Source organism: Nyctereutes procyonoides, unplaced genomic scaffold, assembly GCF_905146905.1.
Source record: "Nyctereutes procyonoides isolate TBG_1078 unplaced genomic scaffold, NYPRO_anot_genome, whole genome shotgun sequence".
In the NCBI taxonomy this organism is placed as follows: domain Eukaryota; kingdom Metazoa; phylum Chordata; class Mammalia; order Carnivora; family Canidae; genus Nyctereutes; species Nyctereutes procyonoides.
In genome coordinates this window covers 4561670-4577725 of record NW_026575151.1, presented here as the reverse complement: position 1 = coordinate 4577725, position 16056 = coordinate 4561670, and the positions used below count along the sequence as shown (strand labels likewise).

Sequence of the window (16056 nt, the reverse complement as noted above, 5' to 3'; positions counted from 1 at the left end):
CATTCTGATTTTTTCAGTTAAATGATAACTCTGAAGAATTCAGTAGATGTTGCAACTAATACTTCTAGAAATTTAAATTAATCGCTATAGTAAATAATTTCCCTCCCCAAGTTAGATTTTAGACTGTAGCTGTCCACACAGTGACATTTATTTTCCACTAACTGCTGTCATATTCAACAATGGTTGGCTTACAGAGCCACAACACCAACACACAGGAAAATATTATAAAAATGTTCATTCCAAACTGGTTCCAGACAAAGAACCACACTCTTTATAAATAAAGAAACTCTAAAAATAAAGGGCAGATATTTTTAAATGTTTTAAATATTTGGTTTGGAAATAATTTCAGACTTACAGAAAAGCTGCAAATATCAGAATTCAAAACCACCATTATACCTACAGTCACCAATTTTTAATGCTACTGTTTTATCATCTGTGCTCACATCCTCTCTTGCACGTTCTTTCCTTTCACACACACATACACACACACATTTTTTTCTCTAAACCAACTGAGGATAGGGATGCCTGGGTGGCTCAGCAGTTTGGCACCTGCCTTCAGCCCAGAGTGTGATCCTGAAGACCCAGGATTGAATCCCACCCATGTCAGGCTCCCTGCATGGAGCCTGCTTCTCCCTCTGCCTGTGTCTCTGCCTTTCTCTCTGTGTCTCTCATGAATAAATAAATAAAATCTTTAAAAATAAATAAACAAACTGAGAATAAATTATATACATCATGGCCCTTGGCTCTGTTGACTTCTTATGCATTTCCTTAGTCTCTTTTATAATCATAGTACATTACCTTCAGTAATTTGAACAGTATTATAACATTTTTTATGTAGTCTAGTATCCATATCCCCAATTTTTTCAACTGGCCCAATTATGTCCTTTTATGGTATTCCCACACACACACCATCCAGTATAGGATCCAGTCTAGGGGCAGGTATTGCAGTTAGTGATTCTCTCACTTAAACCTCAATACGGAACACTTCCACACTCTTTGTCTTTTATTGACATTGGTTTTTTGGAAGAACACAGCTCCCTCCCCTTTTTATTAGGTAGAATGGTCCTCAGTGTGAGTCAGTCTAATGTTTCCTCATGATTAGATTCAGGTTATGTGGTCTTGGCCAGACTATCACACAGATGATATGTCCCCTCAGGATATCATATCTGGAATCACATGGTACCCAACCTCCCTTCTCTATTCATTTATCAGTTTATTACTATGAATAATGAATTCTTATTGTTACTGGTTCATAATTCATTATTATACTTATTTGATCATAAAATTAATCTAGACTGGTCCAGTAGGAAGCCTAATAGGCTTCTTATGAAATGCTCCCATTTTTTTTTCCAAAAACATTTTATTTTCTAGTATATCAATAAGGAAAATGATTTGAGGTTCACCTGGTATATACCCTGCCCAGGCCTGCAATCAGCCAATTCTCTGAGGATCTCTGGTTCCTTTGTGCTGGTAACAGTTTTAGAGATCAAGATTTGGCAATTAAGTGTTCTCTGCTCTTTCATTTTTAGCCTTTTTGTTGGCAAAGCTACCAGGAAATACAAGTGCATAGATACACATATGCATACAAACATATGTAAATGCACATGTTCATACATATACATACATGGGCACATGTAGACACACATACATGTATACATACTAGCTTCAAAAATAATGAATTCACATTAGTACCTTCAATTGCAATCCATTCCCTCAGGATTCATTTTTGCCTTTCCCCATTTCATATTTGTATATCCCTCCTTCCTCAGGTCCTGGCTCAAGCAACCTCAAAACATTTACTCAAAGCATAATAAACCTAAAAATGACCCGGAGTTGCTTTCTTCTTATCACTACAAAAATAAACTCCAGTAGAAAGAGTTCAAGATTTGTTTGCAATCCCTCCCTCTTCCTCCACCCAGGCGAGAGTAAATAGTCAAATACTGTGTTAGTAAGTCACTTAGATTCATTCTTTCTTCCCTTTCAATGTAAATATAGCACTAAATGAATATACAGTCAGGCTCATTTGTTTTAATAGTTTAAGATTTTCCCCATCCCTGTTTTTAATATGAAAGATAACATGTTTTGCTTTAAAAAATCAATATATAAAAAGAGATAGTTTGAAAAGTGTCATTTCCACCCATAAACCTTTGGTCCCATCATCTCTTACTACCCCTACCTTTTGCAAAGTTTAGCAGATATATGTATATTTTATACCTCACCCTTTAAAACAAAACAAAACAAAACAAAACAAAACAAAACAAAACAGACTATATATGTGTGTTAAACTAACAAGTTCAACCCAGACTGGAGGAAGCTCTTCCTACAACATTTTATGAGACCAGTAATTTCTTAATGCCAAACCAAACAAAGATACTAAGAGAAAAGAAGACTAGAAATCTGATATCCTTTGTGAAGACAGATGAGAAAGTTTTAACAAAATATTAGCAATATATAATAGAAATATCACATTACGACCAAATGGAGTTTATCCTGAAAATAATTTAAAGCTGATTCAACATTTGACAAATTAATATAATTCACTAAAAAATAAAAAACTAAATTAATATAATATTAATATAATTAATATAATTCACTAAAAAATTAAAAAACATATGATAATCTCAATACAAAAAAAAAGAATTTGACAAAATTCAACATCCATTCATGATATTAAAACTCTTCATCAGGTAGGAACAAAATGAATCTAACCTGATACTTGGCATCTTTAAAACAAATACAGCTAATTGGTTATCATGTTTAATGGTGAAAGACTGAATGTCTTTTGTATCTAACATTATATACAGGGAGTCCTAGCCAGCGCTATAAGGTATAAAAAAGAAATAAAAAGCATACATTACAAAGGAGGATATAAAACTGTCTTTAGGGCAGCCCTGGTGGCTCAGCAGTTTAGCACCGCCTTTGGCCCAGGGCATGATCCTGGAGACCCGGGATTGAGTCCCACGTCAGGCTCCCTGCATGGAGCCTGCTTCACCCTCTGTCTCTTTTTCTTTCTCTCTCTCTCTCTCTCTCTCTCTCTCTTTAATAAATAAAAAATCTTTAAAAATAAATAAATAAAACTGTCTTTATTTCAAGCAACATCACTGTCTATATATAAAACCTCCAAAGAATCTACAAAAAGCAAACCCTACTAGATTTAATAAGGGAATTTGGCAAGGTTGTAGCATACATAATTCAATATACAAAGATCCATCATGGGGACACCTGGTGGCTCAGCAGTTGAGCGTCTGTCTGCCTTCGGATCAGGGTGTGATCCCAGAGTCCTGGGATCCAGCCCCACATCAGGCTCCTTGCAAGGAGCCTGCTTCTCCTTCTGCCTATATCTCTGCCTTCTCTCTGTGTCTCTCATGAATAAATAAATAAAATCTAAAAAAAAAAAAAAGATCTGTAACGTTTCCACATAATCAATAATGAAACAATTGAAAATTACACATATTGCCACTTATAACAGCAACCAAAAATCATGAAGTGCTTAGGGATAAATCTAACAAACTATGTGCAAGATTTGTATCCTGAAAACTACAAACATTGATAAATCAAAGATGACCAGAGTAAATGGAGAGAGATACTATGTTCACAGATTTGAAGATTTAACAGTTACCACTTCTCTCCAAATTTATCTACAGATTTAATGCAGTACCAAAATTTTAGTACTTTTAGTTTTTTCTTTTTTTGGAAACTGACAGGACGATTCTAAAATTTACACACACACAAAAAAACAAAGAAACGAGAATAGCCCAAACAATTTCAAAACAAAAAGAAGTTAGAGTGCTTGTATTAGTTGATTTCAAGGCTTACTCTAAATCTATAGTAATCAGGACAGTGTGGTACTGGTGAAAGGTAGACACCTCGATCAATGGAAGAAGAGAGATTCCAGCAATAGACGTACACATATGCAATCAACTGATTTTTGACAAAGACGTCAATGAATTCAGTGGAGAAAGGCAGAACTTTTCACCAAATGGTGGTAGAACTCGGCATCCATATGCAAAAACCAAAGCAAAACAAAAGAATCTCACCAGCCCATACATCAGAACACACTCAAAATTTAACTCAAAATGAATCCTAAATCTGAATGTAAAATCTAAACTATAAAACTTCTAGAAGAAAACAGTACAAAATAATGTTGACTTTGAGTTAGGCAAAGAATTCTATGATAGGATATAAAGCACAAATCATAAAAGGAAACACTGACAAACTGGATTTCATCAAAAGTAACTTCTCTTCAAAAGACACAGTTTTAAAAATGAAACAAATCCAGGGTTCCTGGCTCAGTTGATGGAACATGCAACTCTTGATCTCAGGGTTGCGAATCTGAGCTCCATGTTGGTCTAGGCAGAGTTTATTGAAAAAATAACTAATAGTAAGATTTTTTTTAAAGATATTAAAAAAAAAAAGAACTCCCAAACTAGGAGAAAGTATTTATAAAACATACACCATAAAAAAAGAAAAATATATCCAAAATATACAAAAAACTCTTATTATTCAATAATAAAAGACAACCTAATTTTAAAAAGAGCTGAACATGTCAACACTTCTTAAAAAGACAGATGTAGAGGGGCCCCTGGATAGCTTAGTCGGTTAACTGTCTGGAGCTTAGGTCAGTCATCCCCTTGTTGGGCTCCCTGCTCAGTGGGAAGCCTGCTTCTCCCTCTCCCCACTGCTTGTGCTCCCTCTTGCTAATTCTCTCTCTCAAAAAAATAAATAAAATCTTAAGAAAAATGTAGATAGAGCAAAGAAACACATGAAAGGATATTCAATATTGTTAATTATTCATTAAAATTATATTAGAACCATTTTGAATAATGCTATGAACATTAGCTCTTTTGTGGACATATGCTTTCGTTTCCCTTGCATATATACCATGGAATTCATAGCTCACAGAGAAACTGTTTTTTAACTTTATAAGAAACTACCCAACTGTTTGCCAAAGTAGCAATACCATTTCATCAGCAATGTATGAAAGAAAACTTCTAGTTGCTCCACATCCTCACCAATTTTAACACTGTCTGACTTTATTCCTAGCCATGCTAGTGGGTGTGTAACAGTATCACCCTATGGTTTAAATTTGCATTTCCTTGATGACTAGAGATGTTAAGCATCTTTCTACATACTTGTATCTTACTATGCAGGATGTATTGGCATTCATTTTTTTGTCTATTTTTTGACAGTTCTTTGTCTTATTATCAAATAGTGACAGTTCTTAAGATATTTTAGTTCAAATCCACTGTGAGATATATGTTTTGCAAATATTTTTCCCAGCCTATGGCCAGCCTTTTCATTTTTTAAAATAGTACATTTAAGGGATCCCTGGGTGGCACAGCGGTTTAGCGCCTGCCTTTGGCCCAGGGCGCGATCCTGGAGACCTGGGATCGAATCCCACGTCGGGCTCCCGGTGCATGGAGCCTGCTTCTCCCTCTGCCTATGTCTTTGCCTCTCTCTCTCTCTCTCTCTCTCTCTCTCTGTGTGTGTGTGTGTGTGACTATCATAAATAAAAAAAATTTTTTTTAAATAGTACATTTAAATGTTCATTTACAGAAAATTCACTTACAATTTGTTCACTTTTCTCTATGTATACACTTGAAGGAATAGGGTTTTGTTTTGTTTTTAAAGACATAAATGGACTGCTTTTTGGGAGGTGACAAAATCATTGTCAACTACTGAATAGTCTTAAGATAATACAATCTGGACTGCCATACTAAAAACTGGAAAGTACATCCTTTTACTTCTAATTTACAGCCCTTCATAGTATTGGGTCCCTATCAGATGCCTGACATGAAACCTAAAATTAGGAAGAGAGAATAAAAAACATGTTGGAAGCCTCCCTTCTGCAACTCCTTATTATAATTTGACCTCTGAATTATAGACATTTCAGGTTAGGATGTACTATACTTTTTTGTTAGTTACAGTTTGTTTGCTTTTTTTAAGATTTTATTTATTTATGAGAGACCGAGAGAGGCAGAGACATAGGCAGAGGTAGAGGCAGGCTCCACGCAGGGAACGTGATGTAGGACTCGATCCCGGGACTCCAGGATCAAGCCCTGGGCTGAAGGCAGATGCTCAACCGCTGAGCCACCCAGGCGTCCTAGTTAGTTACAGTTTTAAACAAAAACTTTATGTTGATGAGAAAAGCAAACAAACTCAACTTTAGTGTAAATACATGAAAAACTGATTTATGAAATGGCTTTCAATAAGTAGCTGATTGTTAAATACATAAGCTAAAGAAAAATATAAAAACATTACATGCACGTTTGTGTTAAGAGCACAGCGCTTATAAGTCCTTAATTATCCTGAAATTCTAACTTTAACTGTAAGAAATAAAATCTTATGGTGTTTTTCACGTTAATGAAAGTGCATGCTCAGTAGAATACGAAATATCAAGCAGAACAGTTTTTTAAGTAAAACAGTAAAAGTTGCTCTCTACCACAATACCTACTCCTCTTTTCCCCCAACCCATGCTCAAAGATAATCATAACAGTCTGGTATGCAATTTTTAGAACACTTCCTATGCTCAAATGAGTGTGTATATGTATATATACATACACACATGCCTTCACAAACACAGGATATATGGCATTTCAGTATTTTATAAACGAAATAAAAATTTAAAATGAAGCCTTTATGGCTGAGAAACTATAAAACATGAAATCAAAAAAAGATTTGAATCAATTAAGACAAAATATATTCTAAAAGTATTCAAAAACTTTTAAGTTTTGAGAACTTATAAAATATATTATTACTTCTGTAGTAGGTACTTCTTGAAGTGGTTAGAGAACCTACGATCCTTCCCCTTCCTGTGGCATGATCAATGGCCTTGAAGGAAAAAGATCAGAGGAAAAACCATGGGGAGATTTTTTTTTCCCCCATGGGGAGTTTTAAGAAGTGGCTATTTGAATGAACCTCTCACACTGGGGCCATAGCCTAAAAAATTCCTCACTGAATCCTGCTACTGCCAAAGCAAACAAATCAAAATATGAAGCCTCTTAATGATCACTGGATATATGACCCACATCAGAGATCAAGTACTCCTGCAGCCAGCCTAGTCCTTGCTCAGTGAGTTCATGAATTCAATCAAACCACGTAGTAGGAAGGGCAGTTATGCAAGAGATCAATTACCTGACTCACTAAAACTGACCTCAAGTGACTCTACTGTCCAGAACCCATTTGCCTGAGTTCTCCATAGGTGCTACTTCTTAGCATGCAAAATACCACAAGCCCCGATTCCAGAAATGGTGATGGCAGGGGTGTCTGGGTGGCGCTAAGCGTTAAGCATCTGCCTTCAGCTCAGGTCATGATTCCAAGGGTCCTGGGATCAAGCCCCGCATCGGGCTCTCTGTTCATTGAGGGAGTCTGCTTCTCCCTCTCCATCTCTTTAATAAATAAAATCTTAAAAAAAAAAAAAGAAAGAAATGGTGATAGCAGTAGGTGTGGGGATGGGGGAAATGGGTGATGGGGATGAAACAGTGCACTTGTGATGAATACTGGGTGTTGTATGGAAGTGTTGAATCAATACATGTCATATCTGAAACTAATATGACACCACATGTTAACTCGAATTTCAATAAAAACTTTTTTTTAAAAGGTGATGGCTGGTTCTTGCTGTAAGAGACACTGATTCTGAATTTACCTTGCCAGCAACACTATGCAAGGTTAACCAAATATTTCATCTAAATCACATGGCCTCTGATCCAAGAATCCATTTCAAATGACAATGAGTGGATGCTCAGGGCCTCATTATCTGGTAGACTCTTACTCAGACACAGCTGTCTCCCCAGTAGGAAGTAAAGGCTTCTTGAAGCTTAATATACAGCTGTCCCAGCTAAAAACTTCTGAATTTGGGATGGTGCAGGATATAAACGAGGCTCTGAACCAGCAGCCAATAAATGCTGTTTCCCATCTCCAGAATACAACAGAGGAGGGAACCAATGATTACAGTGGAGTGATGTCTTTTCTGCTCACAAGATTTTGTTTCTTTTTTTTTTTTTTTAGATTTATTCATTTATTTATGATAGACATAGAGAGAGAGACAGAGGGAGGCAGAGTCACAGGCAGAGGGAGAGGCAGGCTCCATACCGGGAGCCCGACGCGGGACTCGATCCCGGGACTCCAGGATCGCCCCCTGGGCCAAAGGCAGGCGCTAAACCGCTGAGCCACCCAGGGATCCCCAAGATGTTGTTTCTTATCTCAAGAACTCTGAATTCTGCTGACCTAGAAGTTTTAGTGCCCAATAAAGAAAATTCTTATACCAGGAAACAAAGTAACTATTTCACTCCATTGAAAGCTGAGCTTATCATGTTCAGTTTGATTTCCTCAGGACAGCAGAAAAACAAAAACAAAAATAAAGGCTACAGAACTGGTTGGGGGAGGGTGGGGAAGACTGTCCCTGACTATCAAGGGGAAGAGGTTGCTACTATAACTCTGGGAGCTTGGAAGACCATGAGAAGAACTCCAGGGAATTCTGAGTACATTCTCAAAAACATTCTCACAGACTGTGCACATGTTAAGGTTGTAGACGACTACCCAATTCCATACAGATGGAACTATGAGGGGCTCAGACTCAAGAATGAAGGACTGGGTCAGCTTGTTAAGAACAGAACCCTGATAAGCCAAGATTCTAGCAGAAGGTAAAAAATCTGAAGTGGAACAGATTAGGGTGTGTGCACTGATGCAATACTAAAGACTGAAGCCACCACTTATTTCCTTACTAGTCACCAGGTATGTAGTAAGTACACCTATCTTTCCTTTTAAACACATTTTCTGTTTGTTTATTTGTTTAAGATTTTATTTATTTATTCATGAGACACACACAAAGAGAGGCAGAGGCAGGCAGAAGGAGAAACAGGCTCCCAAGACCCTGGGATCACGACCTGAGCCAAAGGCAGACACTCAACCACTGAGCCACCCAGGGATCTCTAAACATATTTTCTTTTTTATTTCCTTTTCCCTTCTCCCAATCACGCAGAGGGCAAGTTGGCAGAAATTAAATTTAAGTTGTAAAATATCAAGAATCACAATGCAACCAGGGGCAACATAACACTAGAACCAGTAGCCCTATGGCCCTGCCTCTGGATATGGCACCTCAGCTTGTGTTGAGATTTTCTCCCATTAGGAAAAACTGTATCCCCAGGTGGTATAACACGATTATATCTACACTTACATAAGTGAGTAGGGAAATTAGACGAAAGAAGAGAAGTGAAAAAAAAAAGAAGAAGAGAAGGGAAAAGAGGTGGTTAAACTACTACAGGCTGAGATATTTTAGATATTTACTAGGACGGCTATCCCACCTTTGATTTCCCCTTCTTGAGAACGGCCCCCAGCAATCATGGACTCCAGGGGCTATGACTATGTTTCATAATCCTGGTCCCTACCTCTGGAATACAGATACCTGATCTGAACTGAACAGGGTAATCTAATCCTCTCTTATTGGAATGTAAAAACTGAAAAGGCAAGGCAGAGAGACTAAATCCTTGGTGTGAAGTCACACTAATGGCAGGGGTCTAGAAAGAAGGTATAAAAACTCCTGCAGATGAGATCCCAAGAGATCCTGATTTCTTTTATTCAAGTCGCACTTTTTCAATTCAACATTCAATATCCAGTATGGGTTCCAAAAATGGCTTTTGTTCCCCCTTAAGCTTATGAGTATCAGCTGACTGCAACCCCAAAAATGCCAATATGACTTCTAGGAAGTGAAAAAGGTGTGGAAGGTTCTCATTTTAACGTCGAATTATCGTAATCATACATTTTCCTTGCTTCCTCTTACCCTGCTCAAAAGCTCAACTCCTATCATATTGTACTTTTGCCTTCAGATTCATGACATTAGAACCCTCATGCCTACCATGCTTTTTCATATCCTCTTATTTTGCAAGAAAGTGTACTTACTCCAAAGCTTCAGTTTGTTCATTTCAGCAGCAGTTCCCTGTTAAGGCTTTACTATGAGGCATCAGCAGTTCTTTCAACTCGTGACACCTTACTAGTGCCAATAAAGCAAACTAAATGATTACTGATTAACAACAGGAATGATTTTTTTCCTTAAAAGATACTTACAAAAATGTCAAGCCCAGTCTAATTCTGCTCTCCATGTGCCTCGCTCTCTCTTCCTGTCACTTAAATCCTAGATCACCACCATGGACTTGTGACAGGAGAGGCATAAGCAGTTTTAGCCCCAATCTTCGATTCCAGATCAAGTCGTCATTAATACAAATTCACCCAGCCCTTATGCCCTAGATTAGAGGATTCCTAACTAGGGTTCCTAGCTTGTTCTCATACACACTCTGTCCTACTCTTACCCTTTCTTCTGTCCTAGTCCTGTTCATACCTCAGTTATTATGACTAGGCTTCTGTTTTGACACTTTTGGAGGTTCCTGGTCTGATCTTCACCTTGACTCTTCTTAGGATACCTACCTTTGATTACCAGTCCCAATCCCAAAGACAGAAATCAGCCCATGATCTGGAGCCCAGGACCCACAAACAGAATTCTCTTACAGCCACTCATATATGTGTACCTGTAGGTATTTGATTCACTTACATTTATACACACACACATACACACACACACACACACACACACACACACTTTTTCCCCCAAGATTCCATGTGCTTCTTCACCCTGAATTCACAGTTAACAAAAGGTTTGCTCTCTGGCTTTTCTACTCATGATACAGATTACCAAAGAGACCTTTCCTCCACACCTGTAGTGTAGACAAGACTGGCTCTAACATGCAGCACTACTTTTAAGCGTGGACTTCTAGTCTGTCCTGTGTAATAGTAACCTGTGTTCTGGGCTAAAACTTGCCCATGCTCTATCATCATAAATACAAAACTCTATCATATCTTGAGATATGGTACAAGTAAGCAAACTTACAGAATTTAGAAACAAAGCAAATAGGTATATGAAAGAAAAAATTATTTTCTAAATGGTATAGATTGTAAACTTTGTAGTACAGTAATATTAAAGTAACATAATATGATTTCTGGAGCTTTACATACAAAAAAAATTTTTTTGATCACTAGATTATAATTTTTTAAAAGTAGAGAAAAAGACAAAGACTACATCACAGTTTATATATTCTAATATAGCATATAGAAATGACCATTTCATTCCCAAGAGTTCTAGCAGTAATTTGACACAAAACTGATAAGGTAATAAGAGCAGTAAAACAGTGTAAATATCTGGTCACATAAATTAGTATCTTTTTTTAAGATTTTATTTATTTTTAAGTAATCTCTTCACCCAACGTGAGTCTTGAACTTACAGCTCTGAGATCAAGAGTCATGTACTCTACCAACTGAGCCAGCCAAGTGCCCCATATAGTATCTCTTTTGATCAAAACTGAATACTTCATTTATGAAACTTAAACTTCTAATCCCATGTAGTATTCAAAATGGGATTCACATCACTTTGTCCACCTTCATTATATTTCACCTCCATTGAATAAACTTAAACATTTCAGTGAATACTACACCTTCATTAAAGTTGCTCCTCCTTCTGGCTTTCTCTACCTTGATTCAAGCCACAAATGGGATCACAGGTATAAGGGAAAACAGCAAAGCAGCCTAAGATTCAAGGAAAAAGGTGTACGTACTTACCTTTGGCCCCTTATAAGCTAAGAGAACTACAGTAAGAACAAATGAAGGAATAAGGAACCCCAAATACTGTGGTTAGGGAGGAAAGCCAATGGAACCTCAAAACAGATGTCATTACCACAATATTAAATAATTATCTGTTCATAAGCTAAAGTAGTTTACTAACTCTTCAAAATGAGAATCATATTTTACCATCTTAACATTTCAAAACAGAAAACAGTTAACTTTTGTTGAATGAAAAAAAAAATCAGGGGTTCAGATGGCTGCTTAAAGGAATGTCAAAAGTACTCATCTTAGATGTAATACATTTATTGTAGAATGACAACTTCCAGGGAGGCCCTTACTCTAACAAAACCAAGTGTGATGTGAGTTCTAAGTCCCTCTTCCCAAAAACAACTCCCTACTGACATCAATTAAGCACATGCAAAAATGCATCCCAATGTCATGGATTAATTTCATTTGCTCTTACCCCTTGACCAATTATTTTCCTCTATTCCAATTTTATATTACTGTAACCCTTCCCTTGATCTAACACTATGCTTAATATTTATCTTTTAAAAATCCATTTTATTACAGGCATCTGGGAATGAGTTACTGGCCAATATATCATCTAAACTGCTGTTAAGACCTCTTACAGTAAATTGAACTCTCATGAAGAAAACAGATTACGTGACAGGAAAATAATAATGTAATTTAGTTTTAACAATAACTCCAATAACCCAGAAGATTCTTTACTAAGGTAGTCACTTTGCCATCTTTAAAAATTTTTGAAAAAAAAAATTTGTAAAAACAGGACTATCTTATTGACCCCTTAATGGTAGTAGATAATGAAATGCACCAAACTCAAACCTTGTGTATACTACTTAACTGTTACTCAGAAGGATAGACAAAAATTTTCAAAATGCCAAAATCAGCATGCTATATAAGAGCATGTCTAAGCTTTAATAAAACTGGAAAAAGCACATGCAGATGTGATTAATAGACATAAGCATGCTAGATATTAAATAATAAACACCAAAACAATAGTAGGTACTGGAATGCAACTGGTCTTCCATCTAAACAGCACTTGCTAAACAATCTTGAGGACTGGAATAATGCTTTGACATCAGGATATGCAAAGCAACTCTAAAATCTATGCTTAAAGTAGGTGTCAACAAGTATAATAGGAAGAAAGGCCAGAATATGAGGATCCTTTTAAAGATCTTTCAACACTGGCAAGCAACAGCCAAAAAAAGGCTCATTTTTTTTTTTAAGATTTTATTCATTTATTTATGAGAGATAGACAGAGAGAGGCAGAGACATAGGCAGAGGGAGAAGCAGGGTCCATGCAGGGAGCCCAACGTGGGACTTGAAAAAAGGCTCATTTTTGATGAGGTAGTAGTCAGGCTGAGAAAATTCAAAGGCATGCAAATTCACAAAGAAGAAAAAGAATAAACTTTCTGAGAAAGACACGATACTCTTCTCCCTGCTATGCCTACACATCACTAGTATTAAATATCATCATCTCCAGAAAGGCAATTCAGCACATATTTCTCCTGCCCTGCCCCAAACACACAAATAACGTCCATGGTAATGGTAGCCTCCATACCATTCAGCAGCTGCCATGTCCGGTCTGGCTTCCCCACACCCTTCTAAAAGTAGAAACACCTATGCCAACCCATGTGGTTGGTGAGGTTATGCAATCTAACACAAGCTGGGAATCACTAAATTTATTTACCCTGGTGACTCAGATTTAAATCTAGGTCTCTTTGGAAAAGGAAGTGGAAAACATGAATGTGTTAACACCATTTTCCACTAATATTTATTATATCACTAAAGCAAACTCAAAAGATTTTCTGCTCTTCCTATAAGTTTTTATTCTCTTTATATAGGTTTGACAAGAAACTAGCTTTCAGAAATGCTCAGGTCTAACTAGGTCCAGTAGGGCATCAGCTACACTGAACAACAAGTAATTCCCTTCGACCTATGGTGTTGCCATTCACACACACGGTCCTTTTCCTTCCTCCTCTAACCTCGGTTTAAACTGCCACCAAGAGCTACCTCTTAGCAATGTGAAACTTCACAACGATAATTTTTTTTTTAAGATTTTATTTACTTACTTATTTATTTGGAGGAGAGAGAGAATCTCAAGCAGACACTCTGCTGAGTGTGGAGCCTGATGTGGAACTCCATCTCATGACCTGAGCTGAAATCAAGAGCCAGATGCTCAACAGATTGAGCCACCCAGGCACCCTATCAAGATAATTTTTCAATACTATTTCACCCAGAGAGAACAGAAATACTTGAAACACTGGAACCTCAGAAATAATACAACAGCAATAAAACAGTTTTCATTTTTAGCAAAGAGATAACTCATCTATTTCTGGAGTTACCAAACTAAGATGAAATATATAAAGCACATTTGTCATTGATCCGACAGATCAAATTATCTCTAAAAATAATGCAGGCTAGGAAAATCATATTTAGTACAATTTTCAGGGTAACCTAGATGCAAAATGCTTCAGGAGCAAAAGTAAGATTTTTTTTTAATATTTTATTTATTTACTCATGAGAGACACAGAGAGAGAGAGAGAGGCAGAGACACAGGCAGAGGGAGAAGCAGGCTCTATGCAGGGAGCCTGATGTGGGACTCGATCCCAGGACTCCACGATCATGCCCTGGGCCAAAGGCAGGCGCTAAACCACTGAGCCACCCAGGGGTCCCCAAAAGTAAGATTTTCATATTAAAAAGAGATTTTTTTCTAAATGTTTTATTTTATTCCTAATCCTTATCTTCATTATTTAAATAAATAATAAAATCAGACTAATTTTTTCCTAGAAAATTCATCTGACTGATAGTAAAATCAATTGATTTTATAATTTTTCTGTAATTCTGAAATAAAAAATTTCAGTTTTCACCAGGTAATTCTATCAATCTCCCTGATATTCAGATCAAACATCATCTTAGGTTCCCCTAATCATCTCAACTGAAAGTAATCTTTCTACACACTAAGCATCCATAGAATGTCTATACCTCACAGACTAAGCACACACTATTCAATTACTTATGAGTCTATTTTATCTTCACTATATTATAAAGATATTGCGAAAATTACCCATGTCTTAGATATCCTTGTAGCTCCCATAACACCCAGCATAGCATACTATAAAACATTTTTAGCATCTTTGAGAGACTATTTACAGTGTATCATCATTTTGGGAAATAAGAACTCGGTTCTCAGAGAAAGTTTAATCCCTTATATTTGATCTAATTTAGTCAATAGTCATTACAGAAATAAGTCAAACTAAATAAAATTATAGGCAATCAATACACAATGATTTTTCTAAAAATAACTGATAGGGAGCTAATTTTTATTTCACACTTGTTTACTTAAGTATGGCATTTATCACCTAATACTGTGTTTTAATGAGCAATGAGCCAGGGGAAAAACTTGGACTTTAGAGTCACAGAGACCCAGGCTTTTAACAAGGAAAACTGATTATGAATTTACCAAAGAATTTCTAAGGTGAAGAGAATAAGGAAACATAATAAAGCATGTATTATCATTCTTTCAGTCGATAATGAATAGTTTTAGAACTCCTAGGAGTGACAGTAAACATTTATTTTCTTAAGACTTACATAATTTTGTGACAACATGATTACCTAAGTACATTCATTCACTCAACAAATGCTTACTGAAGGCCAATTATATCCCTATGTGTACGTGTTTAGAGAATAAAACTTGTTGAAATACATTATACAATATGTGGTAATGTTCTACAGCTGTTTATTCATCTACACTATAAATACCCCTTCTGCTTTTCCAAAATTTCCTTTATATTCAATATAGGGATAGAGGGTACTTATAAATAACCTTTGACTAACTGTCCAATATTTTTTTCTTTATATTCTGATACATGTTAAGAATGAAAGCTCCCAGTCAACAAATATACTAGTGATTAAATAAAGAAGTCCAACAAAGCAGAATTAAGAATGCCATGTAACTGAAATTTTATATGACTATATTCAGGGCTGTGAATGAACTATTCAGTGGAAAATAATCAGCCATTTGCATAGTTACTCATCACCTTTTTTACAGCAAATGCAAGGAAGAAATATCTATCTTTCTCTGGTGCCTATGGAAATAAGCAGAAAATCTGAATTTGTACATGCTAACCTCTTCACCCTGAGGTGAATAAAAATATCAGTATTCTTTTATCTGTCAACATTTTTCAAAATGAACAAGACCATTATGCTTTTAGCAATAAAATACAGACAAATCAGTATTATACTATAGTCATGTAAAATGTTACCACCAGGTAAAGGGTGATAGGTGAAGGGTACATGGAATTATATTTTTGCAACACCCTGTACATTTATAATTACTGCAAAATTTAAACATACAGAGTGCACCTAGGTGGCTCAGCTATTGAGCATCTGCCTTTGGCTCAGGTAGTGATCCTGGGGTCCTAGGAT

The 16056-nt window shown here is 36.4% G+C and overlaps 1 protein-coding gene across 9 annotated transcripts in view; it reads right to left on the bottom strand.

The window, feature by feature from the left end:
* WDFY3 (WD repeat and FYVE domain containing 3) overlaps positions 1 to 16056 on the bottom strand; it is a 267477-nt gene that overhangs the window by 241178 nt on the left and 10243 nt on the right. Inside the window, exon 1 of one of the 9 annotated variants that reach the window (XM_055312932.1) lies at positions 1693 to 1710. The exons of the other annotated variants lie outside the window; for them this stretch is intronic. The gene's annotated coding sequence lies outside the window, so the exon portion shown is untranslated. Of the gene's footprint in view, positions 1 to 1692; positions 1711 to 16056 lie in introns of those variants that run through there. 9 annotated transcript variants of the gene reach the window in all.